Source organism: Marmota flaviventris, chromosome 14 (assembly GCF_047511675.1).
Source record: "Marmota flaviventris isolate mMarFla1 chromosome 14, mMarFla1.hap1, whole genome shotgun sequence".
In the NCBI taxonomy this organism is placed as follows: Eukaryota; Metazoa; Chordata; class Mammalia; order Rodentia; family Sciuridae; genus Marmota; species Marmota flaviventris.
In genome coordinates this window covers 40960951-40984924 of record NC_092511.1, presented here as the reverse complement: position 1 = coordinate 40984924, position 23974 = coordinate 40960951, and the positions used below count along the sequence as shown (strand labels likewise).

Sequence of the window (23974 nt, the reverse complement as noted above, 5' to 3'; positions counted from 1 at the left end):
TTTATAAGTCTGACTTGGATTTCTATAATAAATCAGGCCATTGTCCTGCTGGTAAGAAATAAAGCCAATGCTGTTTTGCAAGCGTAACAATAGGGGCTGTAGAGGCTGGAGGAACAGGACGCTGCAGTTCTATGTAGAGAAAACATCAAGTTGTGTACAGATCGTTTTTGGAGAAACACTACATCAGAAGCTACTGAACTCTCTGAAAGTATGACCATTTGCAGGTTAAGTTTGAGAAAGTTGTGTCTGATACATGGTGAGGCTAGGGGAGTGATGAGGGGACAAATTGCACTTGTCCTTCAATCTGCTAAAATCCAATTGAGCTGTGTGGTTTGCCTCAGCTGATTCTGAAGCAGATTGGCTCTGATAGTCAGTATAGCTTAACATGCACACAAACCCACTCAGCTAATTAGCATATTTGGAAGTGTCTTCAGGACCTTTATTTGAGGCTACATCAGGAAGCAATCCAGACCTGAAATTGTTGTGGTGGTGTAATTATTTATTTTAGACATAAAGACATTTTGATTTCATTTCCAAAAGGTCATCTGAGAAACCAGATTACTTTTTAAAGTTAGCTTTTTGTTCTTTCTTTGAATACCTTAGAAGGAAAATATTGTCATTTGAAACCACTTTATAAAATGTCTTGCCATATATATTCAATATCAAAGATCAGATTCTTCTTCCTATATAATGCTATCCTCTTCTTCATGATCCCGCTCATTCTTGCTTTATATTGTGCTCCATAGTTATACAAATGTTCAATTTGTTCTATAACACTTTGAGGTTTTTTAGAAGTAGGGCAGATAGTTGAGGCTGTCTTATTCATGACATGGAGGGCTTTGTGTATCTTGGAAGAAGGCATGGGTTTTGAAGATTGTGATGCAAATTCTGAATCCTCTTTTACTATACATGAGGCAAGCTTTCATTGCTAATTCTTTTCTCATCTGTAAAAAGGTGATTTATATCTACTACAAATATTGTTAGTAACAACTGAAAAAAAAATATATGTAAAGTGTATGCAACTAACATGGTGGGTACTCAATAAAATAGTTGCTGTTTATAACTGTGATCATTTTGCTTTAGATAAGAGGAACCCAAAGCCCAGAGATTGTTAGCTAAGTTGCCAATCTTGCAATGGAAATTTAATTGAAATTAACATACAGATGTTTAGAGTATTTTCTTGCCTGACTCAGGAATCTATACACCAGTTAAGTCACAATGCTGAGACAAATGCCCCCACCTGTAAAATTAAATGGTTGAACTAAATCCGTCTTCTTAACTAAGGGTGCATCCAAAGAAAAGCTTCAAAGGATATTGGAGTGTGTCTGTTCTCCAATGCATTCTATACCCAAATATATGTAAGATACCACAACACAGAAGTACTAAAAAATTCCTTAAAAGTTTAATATCTCTGACCCTGTAACTCACTTATATTATTGTAAAATATTTCTGAGAATATTTCTTAAGGAAATAATAAGTGACTAAACATAGAATCTGATTGAGGCCTATGACTAATATAGAAATAGATTTATTATCCACCTAAATTTATTATTTTCTTTGTCAAAAACAGTAGAATAAAACTACCTGCTTGATTCGAACCAGCTTGGATTCAGGATTATGATTAATCACTGTTATAACCAAACCCTGCATTCCTTTTATTACCTCTTTGTAATGCTTTGCTTTCATTCACAAATAAATTATAGATGCAAATAATTCTGATTGTGGAAACCAAGACCATGGAGTAAATGTTTATCTGGTTATAGATATAATAGAAATTGCAGCATCTTGAAAATCTCTAACACAGTAAAGTGGTGGGGGTATGATGTGAATTAGTATATACTATTTCTAGCTCAAGACTTGCCAACTGTGTGGTTTTAGTGAAATCCTTGACCCATTTGAATTTTACCTTTCTCATTTGGAAAATCAGAGTTTGATAAATCTTGGTAATTACTTCAAGTGGAATGTGCAGAGTCCAAACTTGGAAAGAGTTCTACATCTGGCTGGCCTTGTAGGTTTAGAGTCTTCTCCATGTGGTCTCAGGCCATATATGTCTATCTTGCTCTGGGGCTCCAGGTCTTTGGCCCTGGCACATAAAATTGAGGAAATGTGGAATGAATGAATGAATGAATGAATGAATGAATGATTTGCCTGTGCATCAAATCTAAACTTGGTCTGGTCTTCCCTTCAGCCTTTTCACTGCAAACTGACTCCTTCCTACAGGAGGAGGTTAGTGTCCTCTCCCAAGTGCCCTCATGCCCTACTCAATGTCCAGATCCAAGCCTTTCTGTGTCCTTATCTCAGGGTTGGAAATGACCTTTCTCTCTCATCTTGTCAACCAAAACACTCCTTTCTTTTAGCGTGTCTTCAGATCCCACCTCAAGCCACAGAATCTTCTTATGACCTCTCTCTTTTCTAAAATCATATTTAGCCTCTTTTCCATGAGTGGGATAAAAATACTAAGCTGCTGTAACTTACCTAACTTCAAATGCTTGAATCAAGCAAACAGAGAGCCAGAGAGACAAGTGACTTGCCTTAGAGTTTTGTTTTCTTTTTCCTGATGTTGTAACGTTGTGTCTTTTAAGAACAATTATTTTGTTGGGCCTGGTGATGAATACCTGTAATCCCAGCAGCTCTGGAGGCTGAGGCAGGAGGATCATGAGATAAACCAGTCTTAGCAAAAGCAAGGTGCTAAGCAACTCGGTGAGACCCTGTCTCTGAATAAAATACAAAATGGGGCTCGGGATGTAGCTCAGTGTCTGAGTGTCCCTGAATTCAATCCCTGGTTCTAAAAAAATTCAAAACATTTTGTTGTTGTTGTTGTTATTTATCAACAAAGTGACCAACACAATAGTGATCAGGTTGTGCATGATCACTAAATAATTAGGGAGTGATTGAGAGACTCATCATCATCTTCTTACTCCTCTTCAAGGAAAAGCTGTATAATGGAGGAGGACTTCAGAAAGAACAAAAATGAAGATAATTTCTCATACTGAATTAGATCATAAGAGGGGAAGATATGTTATATTAGTGTTTACAAGGGGATATATGTACTTATCCATAAATATTTATCTCTAAGTTTTAGTGGATAAGTCCATATGCAAATAAAACATAAAAAGTATGTAGATATCAGTTTTTCGAGAGAAATGATATTCTGGGTATTAAAAGTAGAAATACAGGTAGAAGTAATTTCTTCTTGGGCTGAAGGTTTTCACTTGATGGGCAGCTGTGTGCATTGTAATCTGTATCTTGCCCACATTATCACTGGCAAGTTCTTTGGTTGACACCTTCCACATAGCACCCTTCTAATTTGTTATCTGTCATTAAAAAAAGGTACCTATATTCAACCTAAATATTTCTATTATCCCCTTGAAAACAAAACTCTAACTTCCCTTGTTCTTGTACCCCTTCGGTTTCATAGAATAATCATGTCCTAATTTTTTCTTACATGTTTGCAGGCATTTCCCACTGCCCCTAAAAATAGCCACTATTTGAACTTAGATGATGCTGTATATTGTGGCAATAACCTACCACTTGGGTATTTTCCCTCTGTTGCCAAATCTAGCTTTTCTACCTTGTCCCCCACCACTGTGAAGGTCTGGGAACCAGAGGAGTAGAGGTTGGCTGGGTTGTTGGAAGACATAGCATGAATATGTTTTGTTTGCAGAGACCAGAGGCTTTAGTGGACCCCAAAGCCAAGTAACTGCACATGTGAGACAAATTTTTAGGATGAAAAACAGAAAGCATGTTCTTTCTTTTTATTTACTTCCTAAATAGGCACTTAGATTGAAATGCTGACTGAGAACAGGGTGGAAAGGGCCTGAACATATCAAAGAATAATGTCATTTGCTTTAAAATATAAGTGAAGTTAAGATTTACAGACCAAGCTGTTAATGAATCCATCAAAAGTGGACTTCTTATTAAGGAGGGGAATGAACTTCACTCAATATTTTCATCAGAAAAGTTGAATTTCCACTAATAGCCACTTTCTGAGACCCCCAAACAAATCATTATCACTCTAAGACTTTGCCAGATGGGTTCCATTCTAGATTAAAATTTGTGTATTTTAATCTAGAAAACCCTTAATCCAGGTTTAATTTCTACCATGCTGATTTCTAATTTAAAGCCCTGAAGTTTTCAGATAGCAAATGTTAGAGCTTATGCAGTCTACATAGTATATCTGAAATAATAAAACGATTTGCAAATAAGCAATGTGGCTCTATTGGCTGAGCAAAGAACTACCATTTTTTAGAAGTTATTCTTTTTTATATGTGATGTTTTTTTCTTCAAGACTTCTTTATTTCAAAGCCAATCATTGCTACTAATCTCATACTGTAAAATAAATTGCATCTTGTGTTTGAATGGAGAAAGCTGTTTCTCAGCTTAAATGGAAATCTCAAAATTCAGATCTTTTCCAACAAAAGAGTCTGGATTTGATTCAGATCCCCGCCATCCAGACTTGAAAGAGTCAGCCGCAGATGTCCTCGAGAATGATTATGCCCAAACTCGAGACAATGGTGCAGCTTCTTATGTTGGTTGATGTTTTGTTCATCAAAGCCTCATAGAGATTTTCTGAAGACCCAGAGTTTTAAAAAATATTAATTTGCTTTATTTTCATCTTTATTGGCAATGCCTATTGATGAGTATGTAGAGCTTAATTCAACAAGCCTGTTGAGATTTACCCACAAACAATGAAGCATTTGGCTCCAAAGTTTGTCATAATCTACTCTGAACAACAACAACAAAAAATCTGTGTTGGTAAAACATGCTGGCTCCGCCCCACTAATTTTAGGTTTTCAAAAAACAAAGTACTCAACCTTCAAATAAACTTGTGAATATGAATTCTGTAACCAAAACAACTAGAAGTACATATACAGGTATATAAAAAATAAATCCTTGCAGCTGGTCCTATTATGTTACAGCAGGTGGTATAAACCCTCATCATTCAGGACTGGTAGATAGGGGATAATATGGTTGCTAGGCCTTGGTCTGAATTCCATTCTATTGTCCTGTACCTCTATTTATATCAAGTCACTTATGAAACAATAGTATTCCATGCTAAATTAAATGGCATGGGGGAAAGGGGGAGAGGGGGAGGGTAGGGGTTCAGAATGGAAGAAGATCACTGAAGGATAGGTAATTAGAAAAGGCCTCTTAGAGAAAAAGGCCATGACTTAGACCTTGAAGAATTACAGACTCATGGGGAATGATAAAGCACTCCCTAGAGAAATTGATGGCTTTTTGTGTATCTTTTTTTTTTTTCTTCAGAAATGTTAGCATCTGCATATATACTTCTAAAACCTATGTATTTATGGCCTCTTCATTTTTCTCTATAAGCTCTCCAAACAGAATCAACTTGCATAAATGCATCAGTAAACCAGAGAGAATTCATCAGTGATCTTCCTTTACAAAGATAAAGCGGTGTGGGGGGGGGCATTTTTCACACCCCAGATCAACCACATGAAAATAATGCCAGACATATTATTCACCAAAATTCTTTCCTAGCTGTATAAATGCCGAGAGTTTTTTCACTGACCACTCTACCAGGCCCCCTTCCTACAAATTCTTCCCTTCTCACTTTATACTAGTAATATCAAATTCCCTCTCCTTTCCTCTCTTAAAATTGACTGAGAGAGCACATGGGCTCAACTTTTACCTTGAAGTGAACTTACCAAAGTAATCTCTCAACAAAACATGGAGGTAATTAAAATGTTCTCTGTATCATTCAATCCATAAGAAACTGAGAGAGCCAGCAGTTCTGAATAAAGTCAGTGTTAGCATTCAGATTGATGCAAAAGTTGAGCCAACTTGATTTAAAAGTAATTATAGAAGGCTGGTCCTTGATAGCAGTGTAAAAGGGCATTTGTCCCCTGTGGTGTTTGGAGTTCTGGATGTAGCAATTATTGGGAGAATGGGATGCACTAGGGCTAGTTCTCTGGGAATTATTCATGATTCAAAACCTCTCTTACATCTAAACTAGTTATGCCCATAGGAATTCCTGCAAGAGAATGTGACACTGTGGTGGAAGCTATCTTGTAAATCTCTGCTCTGAAATATCAGAGAACGGTAACACCCTCAGAGGAAGTGAAGTGGAATAAAACACAATATTAGCTAATTTCACCCTTGTGAATCTTCAAGTTATGACCCTTGCCTAACAAGACATATTTCTAAATAACAGAAAAGAGACACCTGTCCTCATATACATTTGACTCAAGGGAAAATTTGGGTGAAAAATAATATGTACATATTAGATTTGCTCTGAATTAAAAATCTGGAAAAAAAACTTTTTTTTTTTTCACCTAACTTGTTATTTCTTATCTCAATTTTTCTCTTGGAGTTGCTCTGATAGAGTAAATGAGAAAAAAAAAAAAAACAAAAACAGGTAATAAGATATCTGCAGGTTGAATGTTTTCTGAATTTGTTTTTAAAGTACCATACAAATTTATAGGCAGGAGGAAGTCCAGGTTCCTTAGTCTTTCTCATGCCTTCAAGGGAGAGGTGTGCATGAATAATACTAGTCAGATAATAAGCTGTCCTGGCTTCTTAAGGAGATAATTCCCCCAAGGCCCTCTTCTATAGTTGACTGCAAAAGTTCTTGTTATCAGACTACTCTTCCTAGTACTTGGAAGGATTACTTTCTAGTAATCTAAATGACACAAGTATGACTTGAAGTTTATCATTTCTCATTCTGTCCTGAGGGAATACAGAACAACTACCTGTCCTCAATATAATTACAGTGGTCTCTAATGCATGCAGTCTTAGATGCCAGGCCTTCCTGAGATTAAAAAAGCAAAAAAACCCAAAACCCCATCTGTGGTGTTGCTTATTGCATGCTGATGTGCCTTTTTGGATTCAAACAATAGCAAAACAACATTGCAGAGTGAAGGAGAAGGGAGATTTGGGATCGTTAAGGACATTTAAATAAACCAAACATTAAGTAAACAGTAAATTCTTGTGCACATCCATGTGCCTGAACTCTACCTGGCTGCTCAAGTACATGCCCAGTCTTCCATTTCTCTGCTGAATGGATGTTTTAAATAAAAATGCAGCTAGCATAGCATATTAGAAAACACACTGGATTTTGGAGTTAGACCATCTAAGTTCTAATTTGAGACTCCTTGATAAAATTTTTCAAAAATTAATCTTGCTAAACTACACTATCACACTATATATAATGTAGTTAATAAAATCTTTTTACAGACTCATCTTAAAGATTAAATCAAATAATATAAAATATAAGTATACCATGCAGGAGAAGCTAACCACTGGACATAGTAAAATAGTCCAGTGAATATCAGTTCTTTCCCTTTATTGTCAAGGAAATGTTTTGTATATACATAAAATAGGTTTTATTTTGGAATTATTTCTAACTACTTTCTTTTGTCCAATATTTTTATTGAATTGTTTACCTTCTCACAGTTTTGAGCAATATTCAATGATGTAGTTATCATAGTTTTGGGAAAATTTCATCATTTTTGCCATTCTAAACCTGAGACCTACAGATATCACCTTACTGCTGAAGGAGGTAGATAGATGATGGAGAGATCACGCGTTTTGGAGGCCTAAATTTGAACCACAATTGTAGCTACAAATATTGTGTAAAACTTCAAGTTATTCAACTTCTTGTAATCTCCTTTTTTTTTAATTAAAAAAATAGATACTTTTCAATCAAAGGGGGGAGGGTGACTAAATGAAGTGACATATTCCCTTCCTCTATCCTAAACTGTATCTTCTCCTTTACCCCATTCTTCTTACCACAGATCACACACTACTAAGTTTTTAGTAATCTTCTAATCTCAACTCCAGTGTGTCCAGGTAGGGCACTTGAACTGGAACTGAGTGAGTAACATAAGAATTTGGGAACAGCAACTCCGGAAGCTGAGGCAGGAGGACCACAAGTTGGAGGCCAGCCTCGGCAGCTCAGCAAGGCCTTCTGCAATTTAGTGTGACCCTATCTCAAAATCAAAAATAGAAAGGACTGGAGATGTAGCTCTGTGATAATGCACCCCCATCCCTGTTCAATCCCAGTACCAATAAATAAATAAATAAAAATAAATAATAAAGATTAAAAAATTTAATTTGGTGACCGTTTTCAAAACAAAGGTTTCCTGGCCCCAAACTCAGACATACTCAGTTCAGATCTGTAGAGGGAAGAACCTATAATCTGTCTTTTAAAAACTTTCCTACCCTGTTGCTCTTTCACTCCTGGATGTGATCCCACACTGCATAGTAGTTGGGAAACTAAATAAAATACTTTTATTGTTGTAAAAATGTTATATTTTCCCGTCCCTTGTGTCTACATTAGCTGTAGAGCAGAATCCCAAGTGGAAGAAAACTGCAGGTATCACATCACTTACAGAAGCCTCTTAGTGTCCTCAGAAAGAATGACTGTCAAGTTGGGCCAAGTAAGATTTGAATAGTAGTCAGAAAAGCAAAAGGCCTTTGGCTATTCTGCCACTGCACCAAGTCTCATTTTCCTGGAACTATAATAAGTTTTCAGTGAGACATCTTGGAAATAACCAGTCTGTTCTTTCACATGAAGTGTGGTTTGAAATATGTAAGACAATACAGCTTGAAGTTAGGCAATTGCTATTCAGAATGTGCTTCTCGGTGTGCTCTACCGCAGTGCAAAGCTGGAAGAATACACTCTATTTCTGATGGTAGGTTTCCATTGCATTTTTTTTTCCTTGTGCTGCTCTGTGAATTTTATCATTTGAATATGGAACAAGAAGATGCATTAATATAGAAGTTATGTTCTGTATTTTCAGTCAAATACATTTTAACTTCTGGTAGGAAAGAAAGTGTGTGGCATTGTACCCCCCACCCCTCTTTTGAACACTAATATAGGGCTGTAATAAATGACAATATTAAAATGTGAATATAGTAACAATTTTCATAGCTGCACCAATAATGAGATCCCAGGCCTCTTAAGAGTAGGAGAAAGGGAAACATCTATTGCTGTTATCTGCTGTGCTGATGGCACAATTTCCTGAAAATGGAACTAATCTCAATCTTGTCTTTTGTCAATGAGGATTTTGCAGACGTTTCAGATTCAAAATGTAGTCGTCGTTTAAAGTAAGAAAATTGCACTCAATGGGAAAATTTCATTAAAGGCATAATTTTGGGAAAACTTAAAGTCTGAAGAAAAGAGAGATTGGAAAAAGTCTATAGAGTGCATGTCTCAAAATTAACAGTTTATGTTGGCAGGAAGTTCCTGTACTCTTCTCTTTAATTATGAGAATATTTTCTCATTATGTTGTTCTATTTAAAGCTTGCTATAATTGACTTACATATTAAAGAAAATAACAGTGACAAATACAGATTAGGATGCCTGTGTATGTTTATAACAAAGTATATAGAGAACCTTTTTGAGCAATTTATCCAGTAAGTGATATACTTAGTTTCTGGGAAAAATAGACATCTATCACAGGTGTAAATATGTATATCCTTCCCCACACCCCACTGTAAATCTAGAATTCTAGTCATGTGAATGTAGGCTTTCCCTTCTAGCTGTTTTTCTCTGGTCCATTTCCTTGCATAAAGCTAAGACATGACTAAAGAAAGATATGTCAATGTACATGGTTTCTGACATATAACTGCCAGTATCATCTCCCCTATAAATCATACGCTACTTTGCAGATTCCTAAGTAGAACACAGCCTAAATGAAATGTGTGGCACTGATACAGAGAACTTTAAGTGACCTATTTAAAATGATAGAAAAAGCGACTGGAGAACGTGGATCTGAAGGATTCTCTTTCTCTAAGCAGCTATAGCAAGTTTCATGGAGATTTCCATTTTAAAGTCCTCAGTGATATCCTATGGTGAAGTTGTTTTGATCAATCCAGGTTGAAGAAATGTGAGCATATAGAGTGTCTAAAAGTTCCTTTGTGCCAGTAGTCAATACACATAGACGGTCTCAAACAGCAAAGAATATGATCCCTATCAACCATTTATTCTAAGAAGAACCACTTGTCATGTGTCACAGCATCTTCCTGGGTATAGGTGGTTGTCAATGATGAAAACTAATAGTGAATCATGTGGGTTTACTATGAGTAAACCAAGTCAGACTAATGAGTTTGCCTTTCTGGGAGGTGATTTAGGATTAACAGTTATTTCCTTTTTGGCACAGATTTCAAAAGGCCTTATGATATCTTTGTCCAATGGCCAGAGGAAAGGACAGTATTTCACATAAGTCAATGACTAATGTGTTTATTCCAATTGATGTAAGGTGATATTCAGACAAAACATTCAGACAAAATATGAAGCAAAGAGTAACACAGGTAGAATTCATATGTGATTGAGAAATTAAATTTGATTCCTTCAGGTTTTTCTCAACTCAATGGTTTTTCTGAAAGGCAAATGTAACCATTTTCCCTTTAAACAAAGAAACAATTCAAAATATTTGAATTTGAAAGACCTTGAACGAGAAATAAGTCTTTTTGACGATCAAAGAAGTGACAGAAATATGACCCTTCATTGGTCTGAGCAATATATTTCAATCATCAAAATTATATTTTTATTGTCTATTTTAATGTAACAATCAAAGAAAATGAAGCAAGAATGTTTAGGACTCTTGACAGCTCAGTCATTTTCGTTCTTGCTTAATGTTGCTTTCCTCTTGCCTTCTTTGCTCATGAGGGGAAAGGGGAGATTCCCTCTGCGTGTCATATCCTAGAATTCTTTAGGAAATGTTGCAGCTGTCACATTGTGAAGCTACCATGTGAAGGACTAGTGCCTTTTGCCCAGTCGAATCCTGTGGGGCCAGTTGTCTCTTCTGGCCAGAATTCCATTCACTTTCCATTTCTATACCCCATGGGTACCAAGAACTTGGCCCATTTTCTCTCCTTCTGGACACAGCCATCTGCCCTTCCACCTGGGTTCCTTGCCTGCTGCACCATCACGGTCCAGCCTCTCCCTCAGTTTTCTATGACTGAAAAGACCTTTAAATCCTTTGAAGTATTTTCTGGTATTCCTGCCAATAAAACAAAGACATAGTTAGGAGTGTTTTCATGTCTCTTTGCTTTCGAATTACAGAAAATAATTCACCCAGTTTCCCATTAGGAAAAAAAGTGTGAATTATGAGAAGACAGGTGTATCTCAGAGAAATCAAGGATACTCACAAAGGCTCCAAGATGACAATAGAAATCAGAGGAGAATTCTGGGTAGCCATGTTCTTATGCTCTGCCCTCTTAGTCTCTCCTTTTTGTTTTCTGTGCATGTCTCTTACATCTACTTGATGTTTCATTGCTTAGAAATTATGTCACATTATTTTAAGCTGATAAGCCTCAGTAAATTGCAAATTATCTGAAAATCACATTGGTCATCTTGAGTGAGGTATATCCCCTGATGTATAAGAGTAGGTGGAGATGAGTTTCAAGGTATAAACTTGGCAACTTAGTGGATGGGATCAGGGAGCAATTTCCCAGAGAATGCTAATTGCATTCTGGATGAATAACACTAAATTCGAGGACTAATAAAAATAATAAAACAACAGAATATAAAAATTTTAAAACAGTTAAATAAAATAGTTATTGTTTATCAACTTTATGTTTTGTTTCTCTTAAGAGTTCTTAAGATACGGCTGATCATCTCATCTCACATTTTGTCTTGGCAACTGAGCCAATTACCAACTAGAAATGTACCCTGAAAACAGATTTACTCAGTGCCCCTCCTCCCACTATTTTTTTTTTTTTGGTACTAGAGATTGAATCCAGGGGTGCTTAGCCACTGATCCATATCCCTAGCCCTCTTTTTTTTAAATTTTTTAATGTATCAGTTATTTAATTAGGTTCTTGGTAAGAAATTTAGAACAACAATTTGTGAGTATAAATTCCATTTGTTAGAACAGAAACGGATCACATGTAGCCCTAGAGCGGAGCAGTAGATTTGATTTTGGGTAAAATGTTTTAGTCCACAGCTTTCTGATCAACCTTGCGCTGCTCTGTGATCTTGAATTTCTCTTTCTCTCTGTGCTGAAGATTTCACCTTCCTGGTGTCGGGGCTTCCTTAACCTTCTTCTTGAAGTAAGCAGAATTGAGGTGTTTGGGGATTTTCACGTTGTTGATATCAATCTTTCTGGAGGTGGTGATAACAAATTTCTGATGTGGTCTAAGCAGAGGAACTTGATTGAGGGAAGGAGGTCCTGTCACAAGTAGCAAGCCACTGCTCAGCTGCTTCAGGAAAACCACTCTCTAGCGTCTGTGGCACCCAGTGAGGATGATCAGGACGTCCCAGGAGTGATGCTGGCTTTCGGCTTTCTCAAATGCTGACCGAAGGGTTTCTTTGCGAGACTAAACAGCTTTCTTCACACAACTTCAGTCGGGTAGTATCTAGGCATTTTGCAAAGCTTAACGACCCTGGTACCACCATTCTTGTCACCACTGACTGGTTTTGTAACAGTAGCAAGAACCTCCTCCTTCTTTTTCTCAACCTTCGATTTAGCACCTGAGTACTTCCTCTTATATGTGGCCTTTCGGGAATACATAGCAGATCAGGAGTATCTGCCAATTCCTCTAACCAGGACGGGGTTTTGGCTGCAATGGGGCTTTCATTTCTTGGGTTTCTTATCTGTAGGGTCTTCCTTTTCAACCTTGTCAACAGCATCTGCCTTCTTGGCTCCAGATTTCTTTTTAGTATCTGGCTTCTCAGCCTTTCCCCCTGCCATCTTGCAAGATGAGAAAGAGAACTAAGTCCCAGCCCTCTTTTTATTTTATTATCTTTTTTTTTACTTTGAGATGGGGTTTTGCTGAATTGTTAAGTCTCACTAAAAGTTGCTGAGGCTGGCCTTGAACTTACAATCGTCAGCCTCAGCCTCAGCCTCCTGTGTTGCTGGGATTACAGGAAAGTGCCACCGTGCTCAGCAACACATCGCTTTTTACTGCATGTATTTTTATCTTGGAAAACCATAGTCTGATTGTCCTTGTGTTTCATAAAGTTGATGTACAAAAGTAGTTCCTTCTTATTCACTTTAAATTCAGGACCCTAGGATTTAGAAAGATTGTGAGAGTATTAAAAAAGATAACTATCCCTGCTCTAGTCTCTCATAAATAACAATAGCCACTTTTAGAGGAAAAGCTATAGAAATATTCCAAGCAATCACATTCCAAAGGTTTCATTTTCAAAGTAAGATACACTGACTAGGAAAGTTACTGTCTTTCAAGAAAACAAAATCTGTTTTCAATAGTATTTTTGGTCTATTTCATTTTAGATGCCTTTTATAGATGCCCTCTTCCAGGATTTTTCACAACTCAAATGTGTGGGTAAAAAGAGTCTGGTTTATTCCTTACCAATGATTAATAAAAATAATGTGAACTAATTTGCTCATTGAATGATAAATGGCCTTTTAAGCACGAAGATGAAGTGTCTTCTCAAATGTTCCTTGGATTAAAGAGGCATCTTTAATTTAGGAGAGACAAGGGACCTGGAGAAGAATCCCAAGTCCTTTGTGACTGGAGGTGACGACCATGCACATCCTTCTCCTGGATTTTTTAGCTGTTTGCTGAGATCCAGAGAAGGGAAGTCATATGACTACCAAGGAAGGACTGCTTCTTAGATACTTAGTGCCTGTTAAAAGCATTAGTCAGGAAGTCTAAATATGTATTTTCGAAAAAAATGAGAACTCAGACATATAGTATAAACGTGTGTGTGTGTGTGTGTGTGTGTTTTGAGAAAGGCAGAGTAGAAAACAGAGGAGGAAATGGAATATGTTAATCAAGAAATTTTCAGAAAGACCAGATCATTCAATTAAAGTATTTCCAGGATTTTACATTCTAGACCAAGAAAAATTAGCACTAAGGAAATATCTATAAGATGACATGCCAGAGAGAAAGGATACTGAACAAGTCGGGTCTCGAGGAAGACTGTTGTCAAGATCATTGCAATAGAGGTAAAGGCAATGGCAATGTGCAGAAGAGATTATATTTAACTATGCCAAGACTTTAATGCAGGAGAGAGCCTGATAGCTGGGAGGAGAAAGAGAAGGTCTGTATATGCAATGAGGCCATCTGGGTTTGCTCAGTGAAGCTCCAAAAGTTAGGTCCTAACCTCCCACTGAGACTGGGAGATGGGAGCAATATCTTTCTTAATGATTCTGTTTCAAACGGATGGCTCCCAGGACTTTGAGAAGACATTCTTGGATTATAAAATTGACAAGAGTCTGGGAAAAATTTACATCTCAAAGGAAAAGAGAAAGAATTTACAGTGTCAAGTTTTCTAAAGTCAATGCTCTTAAAACAGGTCAGGGGCCTAGAGTCAGGCACAGATTTATCTCAAGTTTACTTAACCTTCTTGACCAAGTGTAAAATTAAATTCCCTGTTATGGGAAGTTCAGGAAACACAGGCAAGAGTGTTTTGGAGAGGCTGGAAATGAGAGGTTTGAGCTGGTCTTTGAAGAACCTTATAAAGTAATTGGAAGGAAAAACACTTCTGTCCTGAGTAGCACAATGAGTTCAGACAGTTTGGACAGACTTAGCGCTGCATGTGGAAACCACCAGGAATTCATTTTTGTTCAGATGAGTCTGTTCCTCAGTTTTGGATCGACTTCAATACCCGCTTTGCCTCCCTTCCTTTACATCCAGGATGGCAGTTACTTCGTGTTGCTTAAAGCTGCCAGTTCTCCTGCTGCCCACCCTGCTTGTCTCCCTTCAGGAGTGTGCCCTGGGATAGACGACTGTTGTACTTCTGAGGCCTGCAGAGACGATCTGACTAGATTTGCTCTCTGAGGCATCATCCTCCTAGTCACTTTAATGTCTAAGAGACCTAATAGAAAAGAGAAACAAAATAAAATTTTCCAGTCCTGATCCACGGGTCCTTTCTGGGATGCGAATAGGAAATTCCACAATAGTTTTTCCTTGAGGTTTTTTTTATTTCAAAGCTTACCACCCTTTACTATTCTTCAAACTGTCTCCCACTTCTAAAATTAACAGGTACAAAGCAGGCCAACCACTTGCTCACCAAGGCAAGGCAAAGCAGTAGAGAGGAACCACCCACACTGCAGCCAGCCTGTCTAGGGACATGTGTGTGAGCTGACTGGAGACGAATGGAAGAATGGCTTTCCCAGGGAGAAAGGCTTAGGAAGACAAATGTCATCAGTACCTGCAATGTGGAGCCTTGTTTCTTGGAGTCAGACCTGATGTTCAGTTACAGTTTTTTGTTTTTTTTTTACCTAGTTCCCTGGTGACATAAATGGATGGCTCTCACTCCCAGGTTCCTGATGTATTAATTAAAATGAGCTGATGGGGTTCAGGGGATGTTACTCCAACGTATTTTAAAATGAATTTGAGATCTGCAGAAGCAGATAGGTTACTCTCTGAACATCCCTTGCCCTTCTCCCCAGAAGCAGATCAAAAGACCTTCATGTAAATGGTACTCTGTGCCTGGAGGATCAGATTCTCTTTGACAAAGGTCAGAAAGAAGAATCTGAATGAACAGTCTTTGCTAAGTTTCATTCAGTTTATTACCACTGCTTCAAACCTTTTTTTTATCCATCTTCTCCATGAGTATCCATTGCTTCGTCAAAACTAGGTAATACACCTTTAAATCTGTTTCTTTGGGTCTGATTTCCTTAGGGAGGCTCCCTTGTCATGTGATATTTCTATTAAATAATTTTTTAAAGTGTATTTTGCAACAGAGACCACCTGTGTGTACCTAAAGAATTATAGGGGAAAAATATTTTTCTTCCCCTATAGTGAGAAACACATATTTTTGTCCTGAATTGTTGCTTTGTCTTGAATTGTTGCTAAAATAGAAAAAAAAAATGTAGCTTTCAGTGGCATAATTGCTACTGGAAGATACTGTTTTAACTTTTTTTTTTCCTCTTGACCTATGATATTTCTTAAGAATGGTTTCTATGGTATCAGATCTATCCCCAGCATATTTCTGAAAATTTATGTGGGTTTTTAAAGGTTACAAATATTTCTTAGAGATATTAAGATAAATTTAAAGACATACAATAGCATGAGCTGAACATACCACAGGATTCACATTTTAAAAGCAAGAAGGAAACAAAAAATTCCTTGCTTTGCAGACCTGGGAGTCATTAAAAGGCTTGTGCCATAGATGGATTTGAGTGAGCAAATTGATTTGCGTGGAGAGCATTCCTTCTTTTGAGCTGCCTGCCTGACATTTTGAGAATACCGATTCAAGACATATCTGTGACAGTTTCAGTTGCAGAGAATTCAGTAAGACCACTGAATTCACTGATGCTGTTTAAAAAAAAAGAAAGAAAGAGAAAAAGAAAAAAAAGTGAAAAATAACCTGGTATTTGCATGTAGAGATCACTTGTGGATCTGAAAATATGTATGGAATTTCTGGCTAAATCAATGGAATTTTTATTTTAGTTGGCTCTGTGGATCTCCTGTACTCCGCCCCCCCCCCCCATACACAGCTTGTCACCACTGTTTGATGCTGGAAAATACATTGTAAATGTGAAAAACTACACTGAGGCAATAATCTCTAAGCCAGTCAGCAGTATTGAAATGTGCTATTAGCAGTTGATTTTGAGCTAACAAATTCATGGGCTGAGTTCTTGCTGGATGATCTCACTTCTGTCAAAGTGAGCTTTCACATAAATTTTTCACTTTTTTTTTCCCACTCAGAAAACAAAAAGCCTTTATTTTCCTTTTTGATGTTCTCAGAGTGGATATTTATGCCAGGCATGTCCAGGGGTGCGGAAGGTAACATATCAGAATCATGTGATGACATTTTTCAAAAATGTATTTTAGGCCTTATCACTTTGAACTGTGCTACTACACTCATTTGACAATTATTGAATATTTACTATATCCAAGGGACCTGTGTAGACAATAATAGTAGAGAGGTAAACAGGTGCCAAGGTCCCCATTCTCACTGAAGCTTAACTTTATGAAAGGGAGACAATGAGTTAAACAACAATTAACTGAATAGGATGATTTCAGATAGTTAATGATACCATGGAGAAGGCATGTTTCAATAGAGGATAACAGGGTTGGAGGAATTTTAGCTTGGGTGGTTAGGGAAGGCTCCTAAATCTATGCAAATCATTTTTTTTCTTCTTCTGAACATAGTGACTCCAACATATGCTAGATAAGACTGATGTGAAGATTAAGAGTGTTAACAGTTTAATTGCCTGGATTATAATAAACACTCAATGAGAACAATGTCCAATAAATGGTAGCTAATATTATAATGTTCTGTGACTTGGTTAGGGATAATGTCTGAAATGGGCCTCAGAATCTATCTAGAATACAGGACTCATTTCACTTCTTCCAAAAGGTAACATTTTTTTTAATTCAAGGATTAGTTGAAGATGACACCGTGCAATGAATATATTTACTAAATAGTTCCTTTTACCAGTTTTCATTCCAGTGGCTTGCTCTGGCTTACAGAAGTCATGTTTACTAATTCTCTGATCCAATGGGTGACCTCTGACTATTCTAAAAATCAGGAGACACATAGGGATCTAAAGCCAAAGGTTAAATTCCCCTCAAAAGGAATTATAATAATAAGATTTCTACGCTTTCAATGGACAGTTTTTCCCACTGATCTATACACTCTTTTGAATAAGAAATAATGTTGCCACCTGCTCCCCAAACACCACCAATACAATCAGTTGACAAGGCTAAGGTGAGTGTGTTGCTTACTGTGGCAAGGGTCCACCTATCTAAGGCCATAGCAGGGACTCAAGAGTTGTCAAGGGAAGGTTAGAAGACACTGTCAATTGGAAGTTTGGTTTAAGGAAGGTCTGCATTTATTTTCCCCTGTTAAGTATTCAGGGAGGTCTTTTAATATGGGGGCTTGAATGAGCTTGGTTATGGATCACATGGTAACAGTTGACAGAAACTTCATTTTCAGATTTTGAGAGAAGGATCTAAGGAGAGTTACAGGTCCTAAACTCTCTCTGTTCATGCTTCCTATTGAAGATTGTGCAAGACTTGGGGAAGATTTCCTATAATCAGTAGTCAGTTATTTGCCCATGAAGAACTCTCCTAAAATAGTTAAGTTATACTAATGAGGACAGTAAGGTAGTAATGTAAACAGTAAACTAGGTAGAGGATAGGTACTGTTAGGTCTCATTGAGAATTAACATTTCATGGACCCATTATCACTGATATGACGTTTAAAGACAAGTGGGATACTCCATAGGCTGGCAACCATGCATTTTAGTCCAGGCTGACAGAGGAGCAGTCTGAAGTTCTTATGAAGGAAGGAAGTTCCTTCATCCTTAGTGCCGCAGTCTGGCTGGGCACAAAATCACGAGCCATTCAAGCAGGAACAAACTTTATTTTTGAAACTGCCGCCAATGCCCCGTATGCTCCCAGGAAGATTGCCAACCGACCCACGCGGTGTTCTCCCGGACCCCAACAGGAAGTCCCTCCTCCGGAATTCCCTCCTACCACACTTCCCCAACCAATGGGAACTCTCCAGGAGTCCCATAGCAGGCCGAAGTGGACAGCAGGAGTCCAATATCCATATAAATACAAATCTTAACATAATCATATCATCTTAATGGCTTGCTGGCGTCACCTTTCAACCAAAAATGCCATGCATCATATTACTTGGCTGTGGCTCTTAGCACTTAGTTCAAAACTGTAGCATACCTTTCCTTTATTATTATTTTACAATCTGTGAACCAGTGGTTTTCTTCTGTCATTTGAGAAAACCAAACTTAAACACCAGGAACAAGCATTTAATGTATTGAAAAATACTGTGCCTTAGGTTTCAACTTATTTAAGAGTATCAGCATTTTTTATGTACTTTAATAGGGGAAAAAAATTTAGTTTAATTAAAGGGGTTAATGGCCTGTGGGAAAAGAGTCATGGTGATATCTCTTCTGGGACATAAGAGCTTGAATGTATAGGATTCTTGGCCCTGGATGTGGGCCTCAGCATGTGTGCTGTATCCCAGATGACTGGCACCCACCCCTGAGATCCCAGCACTTGATCACTGATCTTTTTATTTTCTCTTAGGGATAATGAGTACCATAGACATAGACTTTGCCTTTACCACTTCTGGCTTTGTGTATTTGATTTGAAATCTAAGAGACCAGAATCAGTGTACAATTGTTATAACAGAACTGAATAGTCGCAGCTACCAACAGACTTGGTTTTCTAGCAAAAGTAGGAAAATACTGTTTGTGGCCATAACATTTTAAATGAAGAAATTAGTCTTTCATTATAATAACATGTGATACTTGAAGACTAGAATTTCTAAAGAGATATCAGCCACTTTGGGTTTAATTTTCATAAATTATTTTTCTAATTAGTGGTTGACAATTACACATGGACAAGTTGATCAAACTCTACAACTGGCATCAAGTTAGTTTCTAAGAGTAGAGCACATACATATGAGACATAAATGCAGGTATTCCTGGATTGCCAACATCCTGTATTTCATGTTGCATTCGTTCTTTGTTGTGTAGTTTTGACTGGGATCCCATAAATTTTTGGTAGTAGTCTAATTGGTAGACTGTGGTTTATTTCTGGAGTCATATCCAAAGACTCTTCAACATACGTCTGATTTATTTAGAGTTGTTCTATATGCTTTAAAAATGAGTTAAGAAATTGTCCAACATTCTTCCTAACGTTTATTGTTATAATATATTTTTTTTCCTTCACTGTTTCCAAATGTATAAATATTAACATGTATTTGTAGTCTAAATCAGATTCTGAATAGTAATAGAAAAGCCATTTGGAAGGGATAATTATAGCAGGACCTAAGTGTTGGGTAATGACTTAATGGAAGGCTAATTGGTGAGCAATTTTGTTGGTGACAAGTAACATATCAACTCACAGATAAGGTGCTGAGAAAGATACAGGGCAACAGACCCAAATGACCTCTGTAAGTGGCAGGCTGTGTCCAATTGTGGGCTACTTCAGCCAAGCTAGTTATTTGTTATTATGTAGTAAAAAATGAAACTATTATTGCATGTAATTTTGTTTATTGGTTAATGTAACAAATTGTGGTTAATAAGGTTTAACTGTGTCAACACATTCAGAGACCTTGTTTCTTCCAGAAATGACAAAGGATTATTCATGTAAATGGACTTTATTTCACTAAGTGTCAAATAAGTGCATTTTGGAATTAATGTGCAATAGCAGACAGTGTGTATACTTGGAGATACAAAAGCACTTTATGGAATAAACTGAAAATTTCTCCAATAACCCCTTGGTTACTAGAATTACAAGATATTTTTTCTCCAAAGACGAAACAAAAATGTTACATGTGCTTATTTTATAACCACCAGCTAAATGATAAACAGGGTTTAGTTTTTAAAATCATTGGAATTTGACTTGCCAGGAAACAATCGTTCTAAATAACAGATATTAAATTGAAGTAAATGCCCTCAAACTAGTGCTGATCATTTGTATAACAGAAATAGAAAGTATTTAGCAATGACAACATGTGCACATATACACATACATGTGTAACATTGTCACTTTTTGATAGTGGCCTCTTGCTTGGCTTGATTCTGGTGGCAGATAGCAAAAGCTTAAACAAAACTAATTAATTGGAGGCATAGTCATAAATGTGGCAATTAATTTGATTTCTACAAGTGGCTTGCTAATAAATGGAGATAGGAAAATCTAGTTATGGCTGGAAATTTCATATTCCTTCAACAATATAGCTGTGTCATATTCATGACACATACTGATGTATGGAGATAAATTGCCTGTCACTTAGTGTGGAAGATACTGCTTAAGTTGTACATTAGATGCATATTAAGTTGTGCAGAAGCCCACATTTAGTCTGTCTGTTTTCTCTAGGTAATGTAGCTCATTCATAATGTCATTTTCTTGGATGTGCTGAAGTGGCTAAATGAGCATAGAAGTTATTTATACATTAGCATGGTATGTAGGACATCACTGTTTTCCACTTTGCAGAGGGGCAGAGGCGAAGTTGACAGAGCTGAATTTATACAGACTCTAAGAAGCTACTTCAGTTCTAATTAGCATTTCTTCCTGAATCTGGAAGGAGGGGAGAGTAAAAGTTACACATCTGAGGCGAAGTCATCTTCTCTGACAACTTGCTGATAAAATTGGGTGGGCTAGCCTGACAACCATGGTATACTTCCAAGTTTCCTTAAAAAATCCAAAAGTCATTTTAAGATACTCTCTCAGATCATTCACATGCAATTGTTATCTATATAGTTAATTGTTTCTATGAACTCCTACTTCTTTATGTATTTTAAAATGTATTTTAATATAGTTTTTAGATGTTTTTAAAGATTTCTAATTGACATATAACATTTACATATATATATATATATATATATATATATATATATATATATATATATATAAGGTATGTGCAGCTTATTTAAAATAGGAAGCCTTTTAATTGGCCAAGTAGCTCCTCTTTTCGTGGGCAGCTATGCAATCACACACAGGTTAACTTGAGTTGCACAAAGCACAGTACAGAGTGAGACCCCCATCTGATAAGGGCATCCTAAGTATGTAATTGAAATTGGTCTTTCAGGCAAGCCGTGATTTGTTCTTCCTTGAGGCCCTCAGCGTGAGCTACTTTTCATTGTCATAATCTCTCTGCACCATCTGGACCTCTATAAAGATGTTGGTCTCAGCGGTGAAATGAAAGACAAAGGGGGACACTAAATAAAACTTACATAGTGAGAGAAAATTGTTATTGTTGATGCTAATCATATCTTTTGAGCTTTTCACTTTAAGGATATTAAAAGATTCAACCCAGAATCAATCTAGGTTTCAAAGTTTCGGGATTGATGGCAAAATTGCTGCTCTAGGCACTTAAGCAGTTTGACAAAGAACAAATGATGAAATATGAGATGGAGATGCACTTGTTTTTTTTAACCCATTCGTATAACAAGCATTAGTCTTTATGTAGAGATGGTAATCTAAGTAATGAAGCTATATAATTTATCATTTAGTCTGAGACACAAATAAGGATAAAGGAGGAGCAATTTATAGTTATCCTAAGATAAGTGATGTATAAACTAGGACCATCCTGGAAAGTTCCAAAAGCAGTGTCATCTTATGACTTAGCTATGAAAAAAAATGAAACTAGTATTTAAAGCTGATAGCACTCCCAAACATGCATTCTTTTAAGTCTTTACTTAAATATCAAATATCAAGCTGGAATTTGATAGCCTTCCTTACCACCTTATATAAAATAGCAATAATCTTCTGTGTGCCCTAAACCTTACTCCCTATTTTATTTTTCTTCTTAATGTTTGTCATCTTCTAATATATACAGTTTATTTACCTTCTTTATCAATAGTGGAGAGGATTTTTGCATGTTTTCTACATTACAGTATTGTTAACATATATAGATCATCCAGCTCACAGTAACTGCTAAATGAATACTTGCTAAATGGATGGATTATTGATCCATTGTGGAGTATCATTTTTGCCTTAGGCATGGTGCTAGATATGAAAGGTACAAAAACATACAATAATCTTTCTCTACCCTGTTGTGGCTCACAAGTTAAAGAATTATTACAAGTGATATAGAAAAAGAGATGTTGTATGGTGCCTCTATGTATTAGTAAGACTGGTACCTTAGTAATTTACAATTCAGACATTACAATAAATAATATTACATAACTAAAGAACTGATACTCTTTCATTGTAGTTTCATTTTCCTCTCAAGTTTTTATATAAATTTTAATCTTTTACATGTTGAAACACCTTGCATGTAATGAGAGGAATAATTTGACAAAAAATCAATTATTAAGTCAATAAGTCACAAATTTATCTTGAAGATTTAAAAAAAAAAAAGAACTTTAGAAACTGGAACATGGCTTCCTAGAAAGAATCAAAACAGCAGAGTACAAATATTTATTTTCAATATAAACAAAGTCTGTATAAATAAAATAGCTTAAAGGAATTAACTTCTGATGAACCTTTCAAAATTGTGAATTTTCCATCTGTCATTCTCTAAGGGGGAAAAAAGAGAATCTAAATTTGAATTCAGAAAACCCAGACTTGTTCCTGCATCCCTGGTTAAGGGAGCTGTGTCATTTTGGGCAGCAGGACACTTTATTTATTTATTTTTAGCTCAGCTCTTTGGTTTATGGGACCATAAATTCTCTAAGGTCCTCGTGTTTAGTTTCCTAGGGCTGCAATATCAAAGGACCCCAAACTAGGTGGTTTAAAACAGTGAACATTTATTGTTTCACAGTTCTGGAGGCTGGACTGAAATTTCAAGTCTGAAATCAAAAAGTGTTATCAGGGCCATCCTCTCTCTGATGGTTCCAGGAGGGAATCCTTCTTGCCCCTTCTCTCCTCTGGCATTCCTTGGTGCTCTTAGCCATGATTGAAGTTATGCATCCATGAGCCTATCTTTCCTGTGTGTCTTCACATTATCTTCCCTCTGTGCACATCTGCCTCATGGTCAATTTTCTCCTTTTCCTAAGACTATCAGTCTTATTAAATTAAGACCTAACTAAGGATTAGGGGTATGGCATATTTTTTGAGAAGAGACACTGTTCAACCCATAACAATTCATGTGGGTTCTACATGGCTATAATTCTGAATAATATCAAAGGAACAGTTAATTTTAAATTTTATAAAACATACTGATTTGCAATTTCTTCAAGATATTCCTTAGAAATGTCTCTGTTTCCTCAATATTTTATCATTATTTAAATACAAAGACCTTATGGTTACATCATGGGAAAGAGAATGATTTTCACATTATATATATTTTTGCACTTCAGAGTGATGACTAAGCTAACATCATTGTAAAGAAACATGATTTGAAAGACTAGAGATGAATTTCACTGTTTATATTGATCTAAGCAGCTTGTAGAAGACAATGAAATGTTTATATCGTCTGAGCAACTGTTAGTTTAGCTAGTTTTTCAATGCTACTACTTAAGAAAAATGTAGACTGAGGTAATTTTTAGTTGTGTTTTATTCAGGGAATGATCTCATGAAGCCCACAATGTAGAACATTGAAAGGTTAGTCATGTAATAAAAAACTGAATTAATGCCCAAAGTGTAGAAACCAGTTCACTTTGAATTA

At 36.6% G+C, this 23974-nt stretch overlaps 1 protein-coding gene and 1 pseudogene across 6 annotated transcripts in view; one reads left to right on the top strand and one right to left on the bottom strand.

The window, feature by feature from the left end:
• The window catches only part of Nrxn1 (neurexin 1), a 1089464-nt gene that overhangs the window by 176870 nt on the left and 888620 nt on the right, over positions 1 to 23974 (top strand). The gene's annotated exons all lie outside the window — the stretch shown is intronic.
• LOC114091846 (large ribosomal subunit protein eL6 pseudogene) lies at positions 11803 to 12662 on the bottom strand (annotated as a pseudogene).